Raw genomic sequence first — 6,000 nt, 5'->3', positions numbered from 1 at the left:
CAAGCCACTGCACAAGATATGTGCAAATGGTCAGTGTGAACATTAATGGGCACTTTATTATTTTTAGTCCTATTCACATAACTATACACGACTTTTTATAGGCTGCTAGTTTTTTTATGGACTCCAGGAAAGGATCTGTGGATATATTTGAAAGATTTTCCATTTTTATTCAAGGCCTTCTCAAATCGTCCCATTAGGTCTAATTTTATGAGCTGTGGTGTGATAACTATTTTTAAATTATGCTGTTTGCTGTACCAACAGTTACGTTCTCTTGTAGGCCATATTACCACTCTCCAGCAATCCTGTTGTGGTCTACTGTCATTGAGGTATTATAATACCTTCATGTCTACTACGCCACTTGTATCTCACACATGGTTAGTTCATGAAAACCCTTGCTATCTGAACGAGAAGTCCACCATACTAAGATCAAAACAGAAACAGTATGGTAGGTCTCTTCCGCAGATGTTAACATTTCTGCAGGACCATTCTGATATTTTCATATCCATCATACACTTTTGCTGAGTAAGCAATTGGAATATGTGATACCATGCAATGGTTGACATTCTGATCTTCTGGGAGCCTGCCTATAAAAATTTCCAGTCTTCTGGCTGATATTCTGGTAAAATCAGTTTGATTTGTAGGTCAGAAAGTTGTTTGGAGGAATCAAGTTCGTCAGCTTCATTGAAATATGGAAGAAGTGCAGTTTCTCTAGTTTGGTAATTCTGGCTTCTGGGAGTTTTTTTTCTTTGATTCTAGATGCCAAGAATTTAAATACATTCTTAGTCAAATCACTGATTTATTCTTGGAAGAACTATTGAAATGCTGCTTCAGATTCAGGTCCACTGAAAATTATATAGCCCAATTCTTTGCCATCTGAATATTGAATATCTGAGTGATGATAGGGGCTGGTATAGAAACATCTATTGAGTGTGCCACAGATCGCCTCTCTTACTCCATATCGGGATACTCTCACTAGCTTTTTATGTCTATTGAAGCCTGTTATACAAAAATAGCAGTTTCCTTGGATCTCTTTACACCATAATCACTCCAGAATATAAACTGTTGCTTTTTACATTTGCAATTTGTCAGTTGTCTTACGTCCACCACACCACTTTCACAGATCTTATTGACACATATTTTGGTCTCCAATGTGAATTACAAATTAGGGATATATGCTTATTTGGCAAAGTTAATGATGTTCTTCTTGTTACTTTTAAGAGTGTATTCAGCAAAAATGTAATAATGGGCAACTCGGTTGTTTAAACAACTTTTTCGAGAATAACTTATATTTCGGAACAGATCAAAAAAACAATTGTAGTTCAATCAACCCCTTAGAGAACTTCTTTCCCTACGAAAATACAAACATAAAAATGAAAAAAAAACACGAATAAAAATGTAAAAAAGTATAATATTAGCTATCATGATTTTACAGAAGAAGAAGCAACCAAACCCAGCCACAGAAATTAAAAGATAGGGAGACTTTTTGTGGTACAGCTGTTTGTACAGAAGTGAAATAACAAAAAAAAGGAAGCTCAACGGCTTTTGAAGAAAACTCGTATCAAAATTTGAACTAAATTGAAAAAGAAGTCAAGGTAGATGATTTTTGATTCAGAATCACAACCACGAGAGTCAGAGATCATTGGGTAATTAATTACGTTACTCCAGTGTTTTAAAATCGTTATTTTATAAAATTAATAGAGTATCGGTAAGTAATTTAAATACTTATATTTTGAGCAATTGGCGGTCCGAATGAAGTTAATACGTTTTTTGGATAACGAGCAGAATTCAGGAAACATCATATTCGCTATGAGCAACTCGACATACAAAATAAGTGCTAAGGCTGTGGCCGGGGAATCACATGTTTCGTAGTGTTTTACCTCTGAACTTGACGTCCAACGCCTATGTGTTTACTGTATCTTTGCTTGAGATGCTGTAGGAGAGAGACGCGATTTGGAATATTCTGGCGCGAGAGGTATGTTCCTTTTATTATTTGTTAACGATAAACACCATAAATGTGATGCAACGTTGTACATGAATAAACCATCATTGTAAGTTGTGGTGATTGTTTGTGTCATGTGTTTCGAATTACTGTTGACACTTGTTGTTGAATTGGCATGTCCTGTCAAGTGTCAGATACTCAGCGAGTCTTCGATGGTCAAACTTGTATTGTGTCAGATACTCACGTGGTCTTCCCCGAAAATGGATAGGCGTAATGAAGTGGTCGTTACTGTTTTACAATGTCGTATAATTGACGAACAGTTTTACGTGACTGAATTTGTGGAACACATCGCTGTTGTGTTTTGACACGCTGTCATCATAGATTGTAGAGCCGAAACAAAGTAAGTGGTGAGGTGTTTTTGATACTTGTAAACATCTAGTTCAATAGAATTTTGTATTATTATGACTAGTGATCGAATAACTGAAGTCCACTGTACATTTTTAACCTGGCATTTTCATTATATGTAGAGATACTACAGCCGCTAGGAATGTGCGTGACTATTTGAAATAACGGTGGCATCTAAGAACTGCATTTTATTGCCTTGATCACTGATGATTAATTTATTTTGCTGTCTTGCGCATTTCGGAGCGGTCGTCACTATTTGCAAATTATTGTGCTGCAGAAGGCCGTTAGAGATTTCCTGCCTCCCAAAGTTAAATATGTACTTAAAAATAAGACTTTTAATGAAAACCATTTTGTGATCAAAAAACTTGTTTTCAGTGTAAATACAGTAGTTATGCCAAGTTCATGACAAAGCTGATGATTCCTGTATGTTTATAGTTGCGTTTATTGATCTGAGGGCTACCGTGCTTCTTATGTAGTATTTGTTGTTGTAGTTTGAGTATACTCCAATGAAATCTCCGGTGGAGGAGGAAATATAATAAAACAACAGTGACCGTGACTACTGCATTGGCTCAAACCAGATAGCAGTTATGATGTGATAACAGTGAGTGATCAGCCAGAGCTGCTTGTAAATTGGAATTGACATTGTGGTGGCCAGAAAGAGGGGAATGTATGAAGAAGACAGGTTTTTTTCTGACTAGATGAATAACAACAATTTTAAAACTAAATCCATTTTATGTCTTTCATTAGTTGGTTACTTTCATGAATTTAAATTGCCATTTCTTTTCTTGTTCTATATCATGTGACACGTCACTAGGCTGTGGAACATACTAACTAGTTTTAAATATTTATTTTGTGCCCTCCTAAGAAGATTCGATAGATACTTTTTCTGTGGTAGTATTGGACATAAGATTAGTTTTGATATGCGTGTGTAGGCCCCAAAATGTATAGGGAAGGTCCAAACAAGGAGGGGCTAATAATTTTGTTTCATGTGACATATAGTGGCAGTGGAAAAGGTGTTTGACCTACTAAATGGGAATTTTGTCAAAATTATGATTATATCTGTGTAATTAATTGAGCAAACTCTAATCAGTGGGAGATATATATTGTTTGTGGCAGCAAAACACAAGTCATCACAGTATGTGATGGCATCTGAGTATAGCTGCTGTGCTTTGCTGTCTTTATGGTCCTGGAATACTACTGTACCTACCTCTCTTCACACTCCCACTGCTCTGTAGTGTGAAGTAACTGTAAAACAGCAAAGCAGTCATTTTGTCACTTAGGAAGTAGTCATTATTTTTCAAGTTTTATCCATGGTAGGCCTATGGCTATCACATCACCCTAACTTGGGGTTGCTCTGTCAATTAGGTTCATAAAATTACAAATTAGGTAAAATTTTATTTACTGTAAGAATGAAAACAAAATCTACTGATGATGAGATACAGTATTAAATGATACCCTGTGCTTGGGAAACAGTTTACTACTATTGTAAAAAAATTAAAGTAGTCTCATAAAAATCTGAGGAAAGGCGATACATATCTCTCAGCACACAAGTATGCTGGTGTTCAGGGACAGATATTCCTGGGTTCTTGAAGAGGCTGCTTCATGCAGCCAACTTCATTATGTTACATAATACTCAATAGTTAATTTTTTCATGAAATAATATTTTATCAATAACTTCATAGTATTGTATAAAAGACAGTAGTTCATAAATTAAACTATTGTGTATAAGTGTGCTAACGTAATATGACATTACTCTTAGTACACAGCGAACCAACATCAGTTATCTTTATTATGTTAACGTATATGGATTCCGTTATAATTTGTTATCAATCTTCACACTGACGATCACAATGTTGACTTCTGTTCATAGTTTGTGTATGGCACCTACAAGCTGTGAGGTCTCCTGTAAAGTTGACTAACGCAGCATATTGTTACCAAAATGAGGTTCATAATCCTTACAACCACAGAGAAAAAAGTATCCAGTGTGTGAAGTTAGAACGTTGAACTCGTAGGATAAAAACCTAAAAAAACCTGATGCTTTTGATTTATGTTGTATGTAATATAGATTTTTACAGTGTTTGAGGATTAACCTCTTTTCAGTATATAATCCCAGCCAATAAAATAAAATCATTATGTGAGCATTATCTTTAGGGTAGTACTGAAACTATTTTTATTTCAATCCTGGAAGGGGGGGGGGGGAAGAGAGAGAGTATGATATGTTGTGACAACACTTCAAGAGCACAAACTTAAAGGATCAATAGCAGTGGTTATTACGATGTGGGCTCCTACAGCATACATGTTGAATGATAACTTTCCAGTGCTGATGTGGAACTTGCCTATTAACTAATTTACATTGAACTAAACGAGCATAATTTGGAAAGTAGTGGGATCCAATTTTCGTTAATTTTGGAAAATTCCCAGATTGAGTGGTAAAATGAAATGAAATCTTGTGTGGCTAGGGCCTCCTGTTGGGTAAACTGATTGCCTGGTGCAAGTCTTTTTAGTTGACTAGTTGACGCCACTTTGGCGATTTGCATGGCGATGGCGATGATGATGATGATGATGATGATGAAGACAACACAACACCAAGTCCCTGAGCAGAGAAAATCTGACCCAGCTGTGAATTGAACCCAGGGCCCCCTTGCATGGCATTCTGCCGCACTGACGACTCAGCTATCAAGGCAGACTTAGCATCTGTGAATGCTATTCCTCTTTGTAAGGAGAGGAGAGTCCACAGCGCTATGCCTCTTTGTAAGGAGGGGAGAGTCCACCGATCTCAGTAACCAGTGGTCAGTTTCCCTGCTTTAGTTTTTTTTAAATTTTTCTTCTCTTTTCAGAGTTGTTACATTTGCTACAAGTTCATTCTTAGCTAGTCACAGTTTGTATTTCAGAATGGTTATGTGAGGAAATTGCTCTGGACCAAGTGAGATGTGGCAACAGTAAGACATTGTACACACACATGGGAGGACAGTCATTCGGACCCCCATCGGACTGCTTAAGTCACAAGCTGGAATAGTTCCCTCAAGTATGACATCGTTGATTTCTTTTCTGATGTTGGGTTTCTACTGAGCCGCGAATGAACTAGTCACGGATTGGACAGTAAACCTGCTGTGTACACATTGCTGGTATTACTATAATTTATTTTTTCCATCTAAGAAATTTGATTCTTTGTATTACACTATTTTTTTCAGGGAAATTATGGCGGTAGTGCCATAGGATGCTGGAATTAGTAAAGGTGCCATTAGCTGTACAGTGGGAGGTTCTGAGTAGTGGATAGCCATTTGAGCAAGAACTTGAGGTAAGAACCAATATGGAGGGCAGTGCCTGTATCAGTGGATCAGTTTGGCAGTACTTGCCAGGGGTGATGAGAACTCAAGGGGTTGTCAGCAGCTGGTAATAAATGGTCTTTATGAGAGCACCAGGCAATCAGCTTGTTTTGTAGCAAGGAGTGCAAGCAGTTGCATCAAATTCTGCTGTCAGCATAATGATGAAAATCATAGTATATTAAAAAATTTGTGGTCATAATCACAGAGGGTACAAGATGCGTGCCATAACAATTAAGTAAATTTCTATTACTGGATATATAGTTAAAATCACATTGTGAGATAATGTGAGTTGTGCAAAGTGTGATCACTGACTATCTTCAGAATTGAATA

General features: G+C 36.8%; 1 protein-coding gene across 8 annotated transcripts in view; it reads left to right on the top strand.

Annotated features, from left to right (window-relative positions):
* Positions 1–1,906: 1,906 nt before the first annotated feature.
* LOC126256782 (E3 ubiquitin-protein ligase TTC3-like) overlaps positions 1,907–6,000 on the top strand; it is a 364,962-nt gene continuing 360,868 nt past the window's right edge. For 3 of the 8 annotated variants that reach the window (XM_049955514.1, XM_049955508.1, XM_049955515.1), the window contains exon 1: positions 1,907–1,972. The gene's annotated coding sequence lies outside the window, so the exon portion shown is untranslated. Of the gene's footprint in view, positions 1,973–2,320; positions 2,340–5,235; positions 5,470–5,535; positions 5,643–6,000 lie in introns of those variants that run through there. The other 5 variants (XM_049955509.1, XM_049955512.1, XM_049955511.1 and 2 more) reach the window with 5 other exon arrangements.

The sequence above is a fragment of the Schistocerca nitens genome, chromosome 1, assembly GCF_023898315.1.
Source record: "Schistocerca nitens isolate TAMUIC-IGC-003100 chromosome 1, iqSchNite1.1, whole genome shotgun sequence".
Taxonomy (NCBI): Eukaryota; Metazoa; Arthropoda; class Insecta; order Orthoptera; family Acrididae; genus Schistocerca; species Schistocerca nitens.
This window is presented reverse-complemented; position numbering and strand designations above follow the sequence as displayed.